The following is a 17,276-nucleotide window of genomic DNA, read 5'->3' as shown; positions in this document are numbered from 1 at the left end:
AGCATATCGTAGTGTTCAACGTTTGTGTATTAGGAATGTGACTATGAGCGTAAAGTATGAGGTTAGCATGAGATGTAACTGCTAGTTAAGAATGACGAGTGGGGAGTTGGGCTGGGTACGGGTATGGGGGAAGGTTGGAAGCTGCGGTAGAGGCGGGTTAAGCTCGTTTCTTGTCCCCTTTCAGTCTTTCCTGGGTGTGTAGGTGTACAAAGGGGGTACCCCTGAGTGTACCATGAAATATATGATAAATATTGTTTATTTTAAACAAACACAATTCTATAACCAGCCTGACAGATCTCAGTCCATTTGGAACTGCCTGCATTATGTATTCATTCTCCTCGTTTTAGTGGAGTGGACCCTCTGGTACCTGCGATATGAATGAGCTCGATATATGCATATATTATAGATGGTTTACTACTTTAGTTTGTCAGTCTTTTTTTTTTCACATTTTCATTACCAATATGTGCATTTTATATAGTAGGTGATTCTTATTGGGATGACAAAATAGAAGTTTTTACGTTTAATAAACTGTGAACGTAGCATATAATCCTTAGCAGGTGAGTAGGAAATATCCAAGTCCAGATTAATGGTACATCATGTTAACATTTAGTCTCGGTCATTTTTCATCGGTAATTATATGAGGACTAAAATCTTCGCTCAAACGTAAACTTTTTATCCTTTTCATCCTTTAGTAAGTTTTCTGCCTATCAGAAGTGAGTCAGATAAACCCGCTATTACAACGCCACACAACACTAATTTACAAGTATTCCCTGTCGAAACTTGTTCAGCGTGAAGCCTCTGGATCGTTTCCGTATTTTGCAGCGTAGATCACTCTTCTCTTACAAGCGTCCTGTCTCTCCTCAGTATCGTCACAACTAATGACATGTTACTAAGCCCAAGAGTGAAAAAAAAAAAAAAAAACGTAATCTTATTGTCTTATTGCGCGACATGTGACTGTACAGGTGATTATGTTTTTAGCTTCTTCAGTACTGTGACGTTTTTTCATTTTTCTTTTCCGACTGTCGATTTTACAGGAGTAAAGTATTGTTATGAAGAGAGATTTGCCAGTTAGGTAGTCTCGTACCTTAGAGACCTAAGTATACTAATACCAAGTCGGATCACTTCCATCTAAAACGGGTCCAAGCTGGCGCAGGGGGCGGAGCATCGGAGTGACTTCAGCTGGCACGAAACCCAAGTTCAGTTGACGCCTGACCGTGGTGGTGAATGGATGATTGTTGCACCCTCCAGATCATGACACATTTCAATCCGAAGTGAGGGAAGGTATGGGGGTGTAAGGGAAGGCATAGGGGTGTGAGGGAACCTGCTGCTATGTTATACAGTTAAACGAGTCCGTACTTCTTCCCTGTCTTTGTTTTCCCTTATTATAAATGTTTAATTTGAGTCTGCCCCTTTATATATTTTCTGTTACTTCAGCCAACTGATGTCACACACAAGCCACGCCTCCCTGTGCCCTGAGGGAAAGTGAACCGACTTGGTGTTAGTAGACTTAGTTCGAGACGTTTCTCGTGCCGTAAGTTTCGGTACGAGTCATCAGAGTTGTCAGTTTGCCTGGTGTTTGAGCGTAGTTATTTCGTAAGTTAAACATTCATTTATTTTTATGCTCTTTTTCATTATAATGTTTTATTTAAGTGATTGCTTGTTAAATTATGTAATTTAAGTTTGTATGGTAAATGATTTAGAGTGTTATGTAATGTGAGACAACTCAGCATGTTTTGATGTGTCTGAGCTGGCAACTGTTGCCCGTCGAGAGTATACTCGTAAAATGTAGACGTTTCTCAAATAATGCAAGCTTACATAAGATGGGGTAGAGATTATTACAAGTTTAGTCAGGTGTCAAGTCAGTTTGAGTGAAGTGCAGTCGGTTTTGATTCAGTCTGAGTGTAGTGCTGTGTCAGTGTCAGTGAAGATTGTATATTTTTGGTACTTGTGAAAACAGTGGCAAACAGTGGCGGGTTATATTATTATTTGAAGTTTGTATATCATTGGAACTTCAGAAACAGTGAAGTGTCAAGCATTAAGTGTAATGACTGCGAAGTGTTGTTAAGCATTATGTGTAATAGCAGTTAGTAAAGTGTGTATAGCTCCAGTGCTTGTGAGAACAGTGAAGTGGAAAGCATTAAATGGAATTACTTGGAAAATAAAGACAGTGAACTTTAAGGATCCAGTATTTATTTTCGCCTCAGCTGGTCTTGCGTACTGCACGCGTAAAGGCTAACCATAGGAAGAACAACTCACTGGGCAACGTCCTTCTGTACTGAACTACTGCTGTTGAAGCCTGTGGCAGTGTGGGACGAGGACGTAACAGTATCTTCCCGATTAACGATTATTTTTATTCATTTTTAGTTAGCCTAGCATACAGGGAAAAACGTGTAATTTAAATGCCTCTTCTCTTACTGCTGGAATAATTTGTGTAGATGAATACGTCTTGTGTCCCTTCTGTACAATAACGGCATATATCGGTATGCTTGATTCTTGCAACCGCCTAACGATCATCGAAATTAGGAAAATTATACTTCACCAACACTAAATTAAACCATATGTAGACACCCAAAATAGAGTGGAAAATACGTTTTCATGCTGAATGAATTAATAGTTCAAAGGACTGAGTGAAAAGTTACAAGTGATACATTGTCAGTTAACCATTTCTCTCCCCCTCCCAAGCTAACACAGATGACCCCCGTCCATCACACAGGTGACGTGGCCGACCTCAACTCCACACGAACTGGTGTTAATGGCACCGGTGGAGAGTGTGTGTCAGCTGGCAGCCATTAGTGGCGACTCCGGCCTGCTGACAAAGAGGCAGAGCTGACCCGGCAGCATTATTTTTTCCTCTGTATTACGGTTCAGCACCACCTCCCTCAGCCAGGCAGCCCTAGTGGGATAGGTTAACTCTAGGCTAGGTTAGATGAGGTTAGGTTGATATAGGTAATTTTGCTTGGGTGGTGGTGCTAAATCGTAATACAGAAGGGAAATATGTGACCTAGCCCACCCCCGTGCTCACTGCCGCTCCCCTCAGCCCCTCTGTAATGCTGACTGAGCACCCTATCCACCCTACCCCATCCCACCCCACCCCACCTCACACAGAAAGGCAATATATTACACCATAATAAAAGCCATTTTCCTCCAGAACACAACGCAATTAGATATGAGCACACGATAATCACGCTCCTCGAACTTCTGTACCTGCGTCGTGTCATGCTTGGCAAGTAAAAAAAGGTGCATGTTTAATATTTCTCGTTCCCTTTGATTCGCTTGGGGAAAGTCTCGGGAAAGGTTACACCCTGTGAAGATGGATGCTGCATTGGGGGTGTTGTTGGTGGTTGAGTTTGTCACAAAAATGTGATGTGGGAGGGTGGCAACATGGTTGGGTGAGTAAGTAAAAGTCAGGCCAGACGGACTGAAATGGTGGTGGTGGGTGATGGTTGAGACTGATGCACCTTGTAAAAATGGGCGTTTTGTGTTGGCCAGCATGGACGTGGAGATGGTTAATTAGACAATTTTCCAAGAAGAAGAAGAAGAAGAATTAAAAGAAATAATAATACCTGTAATTACAAACTAATCGCTCAAAGAACATCAGGCGTCTCATGAGCACAGACGAAAACTACGGGACTGACGATATTCTCAACCAGAGTGCGACTGTAGGGCAGTGTACCGATGTGTTAGTTACCCCAAAATTAATGCTAGCACCACAACAGATGGCGCAGTCAATCAGCACGTTTTCTGTGTTGTTTCTGTGTCCTCCTTGTTCATTTTCTTTGCCAGAACCCCACCTCACCCTGTCTGTCTTGTAGCTACCAACTGCACAGGTTTATCCTGGATTTTCAACTTTCCCCTGAATTTTCGTGTATAAAACAGTGTTATAATGTGTGGTAATAGCAGTGACAGTGACCAGGATTATACGGTGTTATAGTGAATGATAATAACAGTGACAGTGACCAGGATTATACGGTGTTATAATGAGTGATAACAGCAGTGACAGTGACCAGGATTATACGGTGTTAAAATGAGTGATAATAGCAGTGACAGTGACCAGGATTATACGGTGTTATAATGAGTGATAAGAGCAGTGACAGTGACCAAGATTATACGGTGCTATAGTGAGTGATAATAGCAGTGAATGACCTGGATTAAACGATGTTATAAAGAATGATGACAGCAGTGACCGACCAAGATTATTTGGTTTTATAATGAGTGGTAATAAGGTAATAGCAGTGACAGTGACCATGTTTGCACAATGTTATGAGTGATAACAGTTGTGGATGGGAGAGGGAAGTGCTTGGTCATTCTAATTTTCGTGTATCAGGGAAGACCTGTACCATTAGTTACAGTGTTGATTACAGCAAATTTGTTTGTACCTGATGCTCGGTCTTCCTGAACACTGACGGCTTAAAAGAGCGACAGGTTGATACTGTGATTAACAAGTTGTTGGTCGCCAGGCCGGTGTACTGTGGCAAGCCAGGCAGTGATACCGATCTCAGAAAGTATTGTGTCGAACAAAAACAGCCTGTATTGAAACACAAAGTCTTCATCAATGTCAAACCATTGTTTGTAGGAAAAGAGCGCCCCTTTAAAGTATCTGCCTTCTAATAAGTCAGATGTGTTGAACTGAGAAAGGTTGGCAGAGCACTACAATGATGCAAAGCCAGTTTCCAGATTTCAGTACTTGGAAAATGGTCTTGCCTCCCTTCCCTGATGCTTATTTGTAACAAGACTGCTCATGAATTTAAGGCTGTATATAAACATAAATATCAGGAAGCATTCCGGAAAATAGTAATGAGCCATGGGAACACAGCCAAAACAGTGGTGATAGGTGCGTCCCAAGGACAATGTGCTGGACTGGTACAGATTCCCCCGCTCCCTACCCACCGCACCTTCACACACACGCCACAGCACAGCTCCTGAATTGTGAGTGTTCCTGTAATTTTTGTCCGTTTTTGGAGTTCATTTCACGCTGTGTGTCAGTTAATCCTTTAGGTACTGTGGTGCAGCATCCTGTTAATCAAAGCATAGGTATCTAACGTGAAATATCGTATTTAGTTGTAACGTGTGATTACGAAGGCAGACTACAGGCAACCAGATCTTTAAACTACTGTCCCAGAACACCTTGTTGGTGGAGTTACCAGGCATTCCACCCAGAGTCCACGACATCCACGTTCTGGCCTCTGTGCATTTTTTCATGTAAATTTTCAGTGATGAAACAAGTAATAGATTGTGATGTTAATGCGAGGGACTTTAGTAGTTATAGACTGTAGTAGTAGTAGTAGTTATTCCCTAGGCAGTCTGGCCGAACAGCCCCGAGTCCCTATGGAAGGCCATGGCCGAGACCGGACTTTCCCACAGGGCTCTTTTGGAGTGTATGTTATGCTACTGGCGTAGGTGATTTTGTACGATGCAGTCTTCCATAATGTGCTGAATAGTATGGGGTGCTATGTTACATTTTGGACAGGGATCAGCCAAGGAGTCATCCAGTCTCTTTTGGTAACTTAAGAGGGCTGAATGATGCCCACATCTCAGCCTGGCCAGGTGACCCTGTCCACCAGAAGGGTGGATATCAGGAGGCCTTGCATGCAGCTATGTGTTGTCTTTAAGTGACTGAATGGAGTGATGAGTGATCTGAGTAAGGATATGCTTCTGGAAGCTGGTCTGAGGCAGGCGAAGGGGGAGAGATTACAGTATTTGTGTATGATATCGTGTGCTGGGTGTTGTTTTGATGTTCCTTGGTGTGTGTGGATGTGTTGCCATGTAGTGTAGTGGATGTTGAGGGTTTGTGGAGGCTGCAGCGAGAATTTGGGTGCCTTTCATGTCTAGATGATCCTTGACTTTGAGGACTTTGGTTTCTTGATGTAGGTGGTCTATGGATGTAGTAGCTGTGCAGCTGTGATTATTTTTAAGGCTTTGTTCTGTATGGTCTGTAGAGTGTTGTAGTGTGTTTTAGTGAAGTTAGGAGCCCAAGCAGGGCTTGCATAATTCATCACTGAACGTATATATTGTTTATATACTGTGGTGGTGGTTTCTTTGTTGTGTCCAAATGTTGTATGGTCAAATGACCTCAAGGCATTGAGTCTTGGTGTTATTTTATTATTAATGTTCGTGATGTGTTTTTAAATGACACTGATGTATATTATACCAAGGATTTTGTGTGTGTGTGTGTGTGTGTGTGTGTGTGTGTGTGTGTGTGTGTGTGTGTGTGTGTGTGTGTGTTCTTACCTACCTTACCTAATTGTTTCTTTACAGGAATGAGTCAAGCTCGTACTGTCCCGTGTCTTAAACCATATTTATCGTACATATCCTTAAATTTGTGAATTTTTTGGCACACACTATTTCATTCGGTAGTGCATTCCATTGATCAATTGCTCTGTTTGGGAAACTGAATTTCCTTACGTCTTTATCACCTCTCTTCTTATGCAGTTTTTTGCAGTGTCCTCTTGCTGATGCTTCTCCTTATGTTAAGTAATCATTTATGTCTATTTTCTCCTTTCCTGATATGCACTTATATAGCATTATCATGTCACCTCTTTTCCTTCTCTCCTGTAGTGTTGGTAGATTCAGTTTATTTAGTCTTTCTTCGTAGCTTAGTTCCCTTAAGCTTGGTATCCATCTTGTAGCGGCCCTTTGAACTTTTTCAATCTTGTCTATATGCTTTTTGAGATGAGGACTCCAGACTACTGATGCATATTCCAGGGTTGGTCTAATGAATGATGTTATTATCCTTCTTAGCATGTCTTCATTTAGGTATGTGAATGCTATTCTCCTATTTGCAAGCAGTGTATACATGTTCCGTACCTTCTCGCTGATGTGGTCAGCCTGAGATAGTCTGTTATTGATAATCACACCTAGGTCTTTCTCTCTTTCTGATGTGTATAGGGTTTTATTTCCTAACTTATAATCCCAATCAGGTCTTTTTCCACTTTTACCAAACTTGATTACATGACACTTGTCCACATTGAATTCCATTTGCCATGTACTACTCCATTCATGAAGTTTATTTAATTCTTCTTGTAGCTCCCTACAAGAGTCTGTGCTAGTAATTCTCCTTTGTATTTTTGCATCATCTGCAAACATCTTCAGATAGCTCTCATTTCCAGTGTTACTGTTTATATCAATTATATACACTAAAAACATGATTGGTGCCAGCACCGAACCCTGTGGTACTCCACTAGTCACTTCTTTCCATGATGAGTAGTTTCCTCTTAGTACTGTCCTCATTTCTCTTTTTATGAGAAAGTCTTGCATCCAACAAAACAGTTTGCCTCGAATTCCTCCTTGATGGTACAGTTTCCATAAAAGTCTTTGGTGTGGTACTGTGTCAAAAGCTTTCTTGAAATCTAAATAGATACTGTCCACCCATCCTTCCCTTTCCTGTATTGTGTTTGTTACTCTGTCATAGTAGCTCAACAGATTAATAACACATGATTTTCCTTTTCTGAAACCAAACTGTCTTTCTGTTATCATACTGTGTTCTTCTAGATGATTTACCCAAGCTTTTCTTTTAAGTTTTTCTAATACCTTGCTTACAACACTGGTCAGTGATACTGGTCGGTAGTTGAGAGGATTTTGTCTATTTCTTTTCTTGAATAAGGGGACTATATTTGCTTTTTTCTAAATATCAGGTAGTTTCTCTTGACTCAAGGATTTCCTGAAAACTAAATACAATGGTTTACTTAACTCCTTTGCACATTCTCGTAATACCCAACATGAAATTTCATCAGGACCATTTGCTTTTCCTCTGTCTAATCTACTTAACTCCTCCTGTCTTACTTTTTCTGCTATTTGTATATCTGGTAGTATGTGTGGACATGCATGATCCACATAGTCCCTCTCAAAATTTTTTTCTTCTGTAAAAACTAATTGGAAATTCTTTAGTTTTTTTTTTTTAGTTTTTTTTTTTTGTGACCGACTCTGGGCATAGGCTTCACAGCCTGCTTTCAAGGCCCAGTAGTCCTCCTACGTACGCACACCTCTACATGTCACCACTTCGGCGCTAACACCCACCGTCCATACTGAATACATGCTAGGGCCGTCTCATACAGGACTGGTGTATTGGTATTAGCGGGGGTATTTTTACGACATGTCGGCAGGTCTTCTGGTAGATCAGTAAAGTCTGATTTTATGAAATTCAAATCCTTAAACTGTTCCCTGCCTCAGCGGGATTTGAACCCGGGTCCCTCAGGACTGCAGGCCAACTCTCTACCGATTGAGTGCTTCACAAATATCTTTCTCTTGTGTATAAGTGATTCCCTCGTCCGTAATGGATTGTATTATATCTTTTACTTTGGTTTTGCTTCTGATATAGCTGTAAAACAGCTTTGGTTGGTCACTACTTTTATTTATTGTATCCTCCTCAAACTGTTTTTGGACTTCCCTCCTTATTCTTGTATAGTCATTTCTTGCTTGTTTGTAATTATTATACGCCCTTTCACTATTGTGTCTTTTGTATCTATTCCACAACAAATCTCTTCTTTCTTTTGATTTTTTACATTCTGTATTGAACCATTTCTGTATTTTCTTATCTGCTTCTTTGTGCTGTGGGATGTACTTCTGGACTCCTATTTCATAAAATTCACAAAAATTTTTATATACAGCATTTAAATCTTGTCCTCTACGCTCATTTTCCCAATCAACTTCTAAGAAATACTTCTTTAGGTCTTGATAATTTCCCTTTTTATAGTTTAGGCTCTTTTTGTAACTGTCATTGCTGTTTACTATGTCATATGCTATCCTGAAGTTATAATTTAGTACTGCATGATTGCTTTTCCCGAGTGGAGGGTGATATATTAAACTGTCAATGTCATTTTCTTGCCTAGTAAATATTAGATCTAGCACTGAAGGTTCATCAAGTCCTCTTTTTCTGGTGGTTTCCCTCACATGTTGCGTTAAGAAAAACTCTTGTACGAGATCCAGGAGCTTTTGTTCCCAACAGCTTTCTTGGCTATTTATATCTAGAGTATTCCAATTTATATTTGTATTGAAGTCCCCAGTTAGTATAATTCTTTCCGATTTCTCTTCCATTTTATGTAGCAATGATCTTATACTCTGAATTGTACTCTCTGCCAGGTCCTCATATTCGTCTCTTTCCCATGTGTTTGATCTGGGTGGCATGTACAAATTGGCTACAATTACTTTACCTTCAGATGTGTCGATCTCTACTGCAATCAGTTCTACTTGTGATGGTATATCTAGGTTTATTTCCTTGACTTTTAGATTTTTCTTAGTTAATATTATAATTCCTCCTACTTTTTTTAAATTTCTGTCTCTTCTCCATATATTGTATTCCTCTAAGTTTAGTATGTCATTGGATATCCTTGGTGTTAATTTTGTCTCAGTTAGGCATATTATTTGTGGTTCATTTTCTCTGACATAATCATTCACCTCTAGTAATTTAGATACCATTCCATCCACATTTGAGTACATCAACTTTATCATCTTGTTTATATACTTGTCATGACATGGTTCTACTACCTTCCTCCTTTTTCTTCCATCCTGTTTGTGTACCACTTTCGTACCTGCAATCCTATTACTTTGTAAAAAAATTTCTTCTTGTCCTCTTCTGATCTTCCCTCATTTTTTGTTTTTGCTTCCTCCCTTTTCTCTTTCAGTAATTCCAGTTCCTCTTGTGTTAGGCATCTTTTTATCCATACATTTTTGAACTCCTCTTTTTTCATAAGATTCTTTGCATTTTTTAGTATCTCTTCCACAGTGTTTACACTCTGGAAAGTCACCTTTAGAGGTCTTGTCTTGCTTTTCTCGTATTTCCCTAACCTTTTGTGTTCCTCTATGTCTTTACTACAGATTTCCTCTGATACTTCTTTCAGTAAGCTCATTACATTTGTCATCTCCTTTTTGTCTCTAGTGATCTTGTTTTTAACTTCTTCCTCTTCTATACCAGTGATTACTATTGATTTATTTATCTCTACTGAATCTCTGACTAACTTTGGATTGTTTTGGATTATTCTTTTCACTTCCTTTTTAATGCTTTTTTCCTCCACCCTTGTTTCTAAGTCTTTCTTTACTTTCACCATTTCAGCATACGTGGTTTCTACATCATTTTTGTAGCTTTGCACAGCTTCACTCACCTGTGTTATCTTCTCCTCAATATCACTGCTCTGGTCCATAAGACTGCTTGCTTGCCTAATTGTGTCTGTGTTATTTTTGAACTCTTCCATAACACTCTCGTGATTGACTACTGTACTTGCCATTTCACTCACTTTCTTCCTAAGCATACTCAGTTCCACTGTTAGTTCACTGATGGTTGTCTTTCTTATTGACCTCCCTTCCTAGTTTTTCTATCTCTTCCTTTTGCAAGTGCATTTGCTTCTTTATTTCATCAATTTCATTTTTGAAAGCCATTTCTAGTTTGTGTACACGTACAACCAGTCTATTGTGAGTCTCCACTTCAACCAGTTCTTGGTAGAAATCATCATTTTGCTTTTTACTTTTATCCCTTTTCTTTTCCAAATTTGTTTTACTGAAGTATGTATCCATTTTGTAATACTAAATGAACAGAGTATGTACTTACAGAGTATGTACACTTTCCCCGTGTTGCTGTAGTCTAAACAAACCCAGCTGACTCAGCGCATCGTGGTTCTTTGTTCTGTTTGAACCAGTCTTATTTAATCTTATTATTTCTTTTCCTTTTAATAATGAAAAATCATTTAGTCTAACCTGGTACAGAGCTTGACTCATTCAAAGATACTAATTTAGGTAATGCCACTGGCCGTGTTGGTCTGGTACGGAGCGCCGATGACGGACGTCTACCTCCGATGACTCCCTGTGTGTGTGTGTGTGTGTGTGTGTGTGTGTGTGTGTGTGGTAGAGGAGTGCTGTTTATGGTGAGGTGTGGGATGTGACTGTGTTCTGCTGTCCAGTTTGTGAGAAGGGTCACTGTTGATTTGGCTGGGTCTATTTTGAGCCTGTTTGTGGTGAACCATTCCTGTAGTGCGTTGAGGTAAGTTTGGAGGATATGTGCAGCTGTGTTTGCATTTTGGTGTGTACATGTAAGTGTTATGTCATCTGCACAGGAAGCTATGTGTATCTGTGGTGTGTGGGATATGGGTATGTCATGCATATACAGGTTAAGGCGTGTAGGGGAAGAAACAGATCCTTCGGGGACGCCATTTGTAAAGTTTCTGATATTCGAAGACTGACCGGGAAATGTTACATGTGCACATCTGCCTGCTAAGTAGTTTGCCAGTCATCTTTTTGTATTATTGTGCATGTTTAAGTTGAATATCTTGTTTGTGAGGTTGTGGCGAGGGATGGCATCAAAAGCTTTGCTTATATCTGGTGTGACTAGGAGTGTTCTGTGTGGTGGCCTAGCTGAATTCATGCCATCAAAAACTCTCTGTGTAAGGTCTGTAAGAAGGGCGTTTGTGGAGTGTAGTGGCCTAAAGCCATTTTGTGATGGGGCTGGGGGGATGTGAGGTGTAATTAGTTGTAGTACCAGTCGTTCAGTGACTTTAGAAGGGGTGCAGAGGCATATGATGGGGCGATGTGAGGAAGGTAACATGGGGTCTTTGTTGGGATTAGGGATAGTGATGATAATGCCATGCTTCCAGATGTTGGATACTACGTTGTGTGAGTAGCTGTAGTTTGATATGTTGGTGAGTGCTTGTATGCCTTGTGGTCCATGGTGTTTAAGGTGAATGTTGCTTATGTTGTATGGTCCACAGGCAGATGAGTGCTTAAGGTTGCTAATGATGTGCTTCGTCTGGTTGTAAGTGAAAGGTGCGAAGTCCGGGTCTGTGGGGAACCGTCTCTTACGTCGGATGATACGACGGTCGTTACAATGGGGGTTTCGGCGGCTGACATGTGAAAAGTGATCGATGAGAGTGTTTGCTTGTTGTATGTTTGAAGGTATGGTGTCTGTTGTTGTGATAGCAGCGTGTGATTGAGTAGTGTTGCTGATGGAGAGTGTGATGCTGTTTAGTGTTTTGTAGAGCTTGCTGGTGTTTGTTTTATGGTCAAGTGTTTGGAGATAGTTATTCCAGTTTAGTGTTTGCTGTTCTGATATTTTATTGTTTATTTGAGTGTTGAGTTCTTGTATTTGTTGTATGGTGTCTTGTGTATGGGGCGTTGGGGAGTGTCGTAGTGTGACCCGTTGACTGATGAGGCCTTGAATTTCTGGTGTAAAGTTGGGGATGTGTCTCTTTCTGTTGCCTCTAGGGATATGTCTTTTGTCTGCGTTTTGTATGATTGTATTGAAAGTGTGCACAATGGTGTTGATGTTTGTGACGGGTGAACTGTTTAATGTTTCAAAGTGCTGTTCTGTTTCAAATGTGAAGGCTTCCCAGTTGGCTTTTTTTATAATTAGTGTATGTATCTCTGTGGCCAGCTGGGGTGATTTTGGTTGTGGTAGTGATGATGATTGGGAGGTGACCAGAGCCAAGGGTTTTGACCACTCTCCAGGATGTTGTGGGGGTGAGGTTTGGGGAGCAAAAGGTGATGTCTGGGGATGATGGGAGAAAGAGGGCTTGGTGTGGGATATGGGTGTGCTGATGGAGATTATTCAGCATGAAAAGATTATCTGTTTAGGACTGTAGTACCAGCCCTCTGTCTTTGTCAGGGTTGTTGACATGCGAGGCCGACGCCTTGGCGTTGAAATCACCACCCAGGATGATGTTAGGTATGTTAGTAATGTGCTGTATTTGTGGAGAATAGTTGTGTGGTACTGTGGGGGACGATTGGGGGGGGGAGGAATGTATGTGTTGGCGATTGATATATGTGATTCGTTACCAGTGCGTATTTTAATTGATTGTATTTCTGTTGTTGTGTCATGTAGGGGGAGAAGTGACTTTGTGTGTGCACTGGCATCTGAAAAGTTGATGAATTTGTGTACCAGGGTGATGAGTCTACCGCCACCGCCGTCGGCCCGGTCTTGTCGAATAATGGTGAAGTTATGAAATGTCGGTGTTTTTTGTGTTCTGTGTGGTTTTGTTTCTTGTAAGATGGCAATGTTATGTTCTGTTGTTTGATGAACTGTGTGAGTTCTTGTTTTTTGGTGCTTATCCCATCTATATTTAATTGAAGGATGTTAATGTTGTCTGTGCTATGTGTGCTTGCTGCTGCAGCACGGGGGGGAGGTGGGGGTGTGGGTGGAGGGGAAGGGGTAGGAGAAGGTTGTGATGGAGGTAAAGGTTGAGGTGGATTAGGAGGGGCTGAAATGGGAGGGGTTGGGGGATTGGATGGTGTGGGAAGGTTCGGTGGGTTTGGCTGAGAAGGTGTGGAGGAAGTAGGAGTGGGGTTGGTGGGGGGGTTAGTGGGTGGGGGGAAGGAGCATAAGGAGCAGGTCCAAGTGTTTGTGTAATGTTTTCTGGACGCAGGTGTTGTGTAGGTGTAATTGGTCCAGTTCTTGCAGGAATTACACTAAGCTGAACTCTTTGTCTGTCAGCTCGACGTGATAGGTTTTGCGCATGTTGGACATACGTATTTGTTGGTGGGTCTTGGATTGCTCTCAATATCCCCGGCTAGAAGAAGTCGTCGAGAAATGACAGCCAGGGAGTCATTTCTCGGTGTGGAAAAAACGATGTTGTTAGCCTCTGGGGGGTAGACCCACGGCGAAGACGCCACCGCTCCAGGTCCAGTTATAGACTGTTTATCACCCCGCATGTTAAAAATGGTAATGTACACTTCTTGAGTACACAAACGCTCGCACACCTACACACACACATACATACATACATGCATTCATACATACAAGCATTCATATATACACACAAAAGCAATATACATTTGTCATCCACTTCCCAACTACAATGAGCCATACATCTATTTGCGCCAAATCTTTAGCTCGCGTGATTCGTGGGTTTGGGGTCATTCCGTGTTTTTTTTTTTTTTTTTTAAAGATGCGAATGAATGTGTTTGAATGGATGAGTAAATGGGGAGTGTGTCGTCCTGTCTCGGCTACCTCCCTTTCCTTGGGGGAAGCAGCCTAGGTATATAGATAGATAGATAGATAGATTTTTTTATTTACGTGTCAGACTCTGGGCAAAGGCTTCAGGGCCTATTCCCATGTCCCAGTAGTCTTTCTTGGGGCCCAGTAGTCCTCCTACATCTCCACATGTCACCATTTCGGCGCTAACACCCACCATCCTTATTAATATATGCTAGGGCTGTCTCATGCAGGACTGCTGTACTGGTATTAGCGGGGGTGCTTTTATGACATGTCGGCGGGTCATCTGGTAGATCAGAAAAGTCTGCTTTTTAAGAAATTCAAATCCTTAAACTGTTCCCTGCCCCAGCCGGGATTCGAACCTGGGTCCATTAGGAATGCAGGCCGCCTCTCTACCGATTCTGCCATCCCCTCCCTCCAAAATGAATGAAAATAAAAAAAGCTGCAACAGCAACTCTGTCATGGAAATTGTCACAAATATTATGTTCTTCGTCATAGCTCATACCTCACTTTCTACCACACTCACTTGTATCATATATTTCAGAACCTGAATTGGCTCGGTTACCCTCAAACTCTCTCATATAATCGTCCCAGTAGTAACCACTCCGTGACTATACCGAGCACATATACATCCTCCCTCCGTCTTTGACTGATCCATTAACTCAAGGCATTACATTTTTACTCATCAGCTGCCCCGGTTCAACTGCTTTCACCCCACACTTTGTAAGCTAATGCCATGTCAGTGTCCTAACCCTTTCACTGCAGTGTAAGGACGTATTTATTTAATTCCCAGACGATTTTAGTCAACTGAGAACCTGTAGCCAGCTAAAGGGTTAATCGCTGTCCTGGTAACCCTTTCACTGCGACAGATAAACTGGTGTAATGTGTTATATTCTTGCTAATGACAAATCATTTGATAAAACCATGAAGCTCGCCACGCAGCTGAAGAGTTATCCCTTCACACTGATGACGTATTGTACATATATTCCAGCCTTCATTTTATTCAGCTAAGGGGGAGATGCATCACAGTGAGAGATTCACTGATATATACATAACTGAGAATGTCCTTGTATCGATTCACAAGTACTGATACAGTCACTGTACTGTATGCTTCTTGGAAAGGACGAGTACAACATAACTGTACTGGCCTGCCATTGCTACAGTGCTTTAAAAAGTCTGGTCACGGCCGCCAGAGTTAGTGTACCGAGGGTGTTTAAGTCGTGCTAATATTTATGTTGGTCGTGACACACCTGCTTAGCAACACAGCTCCCCCACCATCACCACCAACCCTGCTGTATGGGCCTCACGCACACACCATCATGTTCCTTTATTGTTACCTTTGATTACAACACTTGAGTGTCTGTCTCCATCTTTATCACTATGTAAAGTCCATGTGCCACCTACACGTATAGTCCTTTGTGTGTGTGTGTGTGTGTGTGTGTGTGTGTGTGTGTGTGTGTGTGTGTGTGTGTGTGTGTGTGTGTGTGTGTGTGTGTGTGTGTGTGTGTGTGTGTGTGTTCTTCTCTTCCTCCTTAACTAATAGTCCACAAGTGTCTTTCCATCACTCTTCAGTAAGTTGATTCACCCTTCATTCACTCTACAACTTACACATTATCGATTTTTTTCCCCTGAAGAACCTTACCTCTCTCAAGATTATGATTGTCACTCGATTTTAACAGAATCTAATCGTCATCATCATCATCACCATCATCATCACCATCATCAACAACATCTACGTCATCGTCATCATCGTCGGCGTCATCTTGCGATACTTCACGTGCACCTCAATTAATGAATTTCAAGGCACAACCAGCTCTTTCCTTCGTACTCCTAGTAAGTAATATTGTCCTCACTCTTCACGTCATCGTCGTGTAAAAAAAAAGATACAAGACTTCTGTTTCTGGTAGTTACCTCATCTACGGTAATAATGATGATATATTTGAAATATTACGAGTCTTGGCTATGTCTTAATTTTAACTACTGTAGTCAGATTCTCAGTCGGAAATTGGTTATGATGATGTGATGATGATGACAGAAAAGGCTTTCATGAATATTTTGTTCTGATGCCATGCTATTAATCACAGCTCTAAATTCAGCTAACGTAATGATATGTTCCCTTTTAAACTTGTTCTTTCTTAGGCGTGGTCAGTGTATTTACTCTAGTTAAGTATAAACTGACCCTAATCAGTTACATGGACAACCCGGAACCTCTTAAGAATGACAAGCGTGAAAGATTAATGAAAATATGATGTGCTTATGCTTTATGGTAGGGAAATTTGAGCATTGGGAAGAGAAGCACACACACACACACACACACACACACACACACACACACACACACACACACACGTGTACATGTCCGTGTACATGTAGCAAGAACTCAGTCAGGTGCAGCTGGTCATGGGGGCATGTCTGCATGCACCTCCCCTCCTCCTCCCCTCCCTCCTGACCCACCCCACCCAGCTCCAGTCACCCTGACATCTGCCAGGCACGTGACGCCAAGCAGCTGCGAGATTTACACTGACTGGTTGTGTCGACTTGCTCGTATTTGTTTAAAGTTTCAGTTTATTCAGGCAACCACCAGATGATTTGGGTTTCTCCGAGCACGTGAAGTCATGGGCTTGAGAGATTCCCAGCACCAACACATTAACCTTTGTTTAATTTTAGTTAGGGCTCAATCAGGCCATTTTATTTCCACTCCCTGGGCACCTTAACGACTACATGTTGTTTTAATTTTTTGCAGTATTTCGGTGTGGAGGTTGATTTAAATTTACATTTAATCAAGCTACTACCCGACGATTTTAACTCAGGAAGTTGTCCGTCCTCCTTCACCCCTTTAGCATGAAAATTTTTTAAATGCAGTCAGCTTGCCAGCAGCTTATTGTACTTCCAACCCTGTGAACGTGGCGTCAAGGGGTTTACACATTTCCAGTGCATGGTGGTGGGGATGGCGGCTCTCTTTAATAAAGTGAATAAAATACCGAGTCAGTCCAAAGCAGTAAGAGTTAACAGGCGTGATAATGTTCACTAATGGCAGCTACCGTAGTGCTTGTTTAAATACACTTGTTCCTGATCAACACACCTGCTGGATGGCTAAACACCTCGTGCTGTCTGCAGCATTCGCCCCTCCCTGTCTCTTTACAGCTAATTAAATAGCAATTCAATTCATTTTCTGTTGTGCGATAATAATGCTTACTAGGGTTCCGTAGCTGAACTGTAGGGAAGATATGAGCATGGACATTGTAATTTTCATAAAGAACTTATTCTAAAAAGATTATTGACTAGGTCCACGTAAGAGAATCGAAAGAGCCATACATACAGTGTGAATCTTATCACGTCATAATTCTTGTCTTGCGTTTCCCATATC

The sequence above is a fragment of the Coenobita brevimanus genome, chromosome 114, assembly GCF_032717465.1.
Source record: "Coenobita brevimanus isolate Jiangsu-jjx chromosome 114, ASM3271746v2, whole genome shotgun sequence".
NCBI lineage: Eukaryota > Metazoa > Arthropoda > Malacostraca > Decapoda > Coenobitidae > Coenobita > Coenobita brevimanus.
Note: the sequence above shows the minus strand (reverse complement) of the source record.